Source organism: Panthera uncia (genome assembly GCF_023721935.1).
Source record: "Panthera uncia isolate 11264 chromosome C1 unlocalized genomic scaffold, Puncia_PCG_1.0 HiC_scaffold_3, whole genome shotgun sequence".
Lineage (NCBI taxonomy): Eukaryota > Metazoa > Chordata > Mammalia > Carnivora > Felidae > Panthera > Panthera uncia.
This window is the reverse complement of record NW_026057584.1, coordinates 14121723-14123456: the sequence shown is the minus strand read 5'-3', so window position 1 is coordinate 14123456 and position 1734 is coordinate 14121723. Positions and strand designations below refer to the sequence as shown.

Sequence of the window (1734 nt, the reverse complement as noted above, 5' to 3'; positions counted from 1 at the left end):
GCTTCACTGATTTAACGAGTAGTCATGGGGAATTTTAGTGGCCATTTTAAATAAGTGAATACATAGAGCTTAGAAGAAAGCTGGACATATAGTAAGTACCTTAGACACATCAGCTATTATTATTACAGTCAGGAAGTACAATGTTGCTTGTGGGTTTACATAAAAGGGCCCCCCAAGACATTGGACATCACCCCTCCCTGAAAAGCCAATGATCCACCTAAGGCATGAGAACCTAATATTCCCCTTACAGCTTATATGTTGGTTAAGACTGCCAGAAAGTAGACTTAGCATAAACATCAAAAACACTGCTGAAACCCGGGATTGAACCAGGGACCTTTAGATCTTCAGTCTAACGTTCTCCCAACTGAGCTATTTCAGCTCGTTTGGACAGCTTTCCCTGTGTAACTATAATGGAAGAATATTTGGTTTTGCAGCAGTAAAAAAAAAAATCAATATTCAGGTTCAGCTGGAGGTAGACATTTAACAAATGTCACAGAAGGTGATGAGGCAAGATCCCTGTCTCTAAGCCGAAGTAATAAATAATTTCACTTTTCTCAGCTATGTTTCTAACTGTTCTGCAATCGGTTTTTCCCATTAAAAATATATCTTGGGCTTTTCTCATGTCAAAAAAAAAATGTCCTTAGTTGGCATTTCCATCTTAATTTCCATCTTAATTTCTAGGAAAATAGCAGGATGGTCCACTTCAATATTTAATGAAATATCAACCTCCATAAAAGCCATGTTCGCATAGACCCATAAACATAGCCAGGATTAGAAACCAGCTGAAGACTACCGTCCCGACGAGACTGCAAAGGGGAAACGGCAGACACACACACAAAAGGGAACAGGACAGATGAAGGAAACCGAAAAGCCGTGGTAGCAGAATAGTCAGCTTCCAAAGATGCCCATGTCCTCATCCCCAGAAAACATAGTGCGTTAGGGTCCCTGGCAAAGGGGCATGAAGGTGGCCTTGGAATGGAGGCTGCTCTCTAAGGTGACGAGAATATCCTGGATTATCCAGATGGGTCCAAGGTAACCACAACCGTCCTTGTCAGTGAAGGGAACAGGTGGACAGACCCAGAGAGACACCAGTGTAAGAGGGACCAGCCTGGCAATGCTGGATTGGAAGATAGTCAAGGCCACAAGGAACGGGGCAGCCCCTGGCCGCTGGAAACAGCAAGCAAACCGATTTTCCCCGCAGCCCCCGCAAAGGAGGAAGGGAGCCCCACCGACACCTTGCTTTCAGCCCAGTGACATGAATTCTGGTCATCTCCCCTCCAGAACTGTAAGATAAGAAATCCGCGTTGCATTCAGCTGCTAAGTCGGTGGTACTTTGTTACAGCCGCGATAGGAAACCAATATACGTGCATAAAAAATATATTTATTTGTACCCAAGGAAGGAACACATTTGAGACCCCTCTCCCCACCACCACACCAAGGCTGGGAATCGGATCTGGCTGAAGAAGATGCGGCTGTTCCCGCTGATGGTGGGCAAGTTCACTGGGGTATCGTAGGTAGGGGCTTGTCTGCGGGCAGCGAGTGGGGGCTGGTGAGCAAGAGGCTGCCGCTGGGGTGCCCACAGAACTCTCTGGAGAGTAAGCACCAGTCTTCTGCAAGCCCCTGACAGCTGTGCCTTTCCTTTTTTTTTTTTTTTCAAGTTTTTATTTAAATTCCAGTTAGTTAACATCCAGGGTACTATTAGTTTCCAGTGTAGAACTTTAGGGACCATACTCA

At 45.4% G+C, this 1734-nt stretch overlaps 1 non-coding gene across 1 annotated transcript; it reads right to left on the bottom strand.

Annotated features, from left to right (window-relative positions):
* Nucleotides 1–306: 306 nt before the first annotated feature.
* Nucleotides 307–379, bottom strand: TRNAF-GAA (transfer RNA phenylalanine (anticodon GAA)). The gene has a single exon. It is a non-coding gene; the product is annotated as a tRNA-Phe (tRNA).
* Nucleotides 380–1734: the final 1355 nt, after the last annotated feature.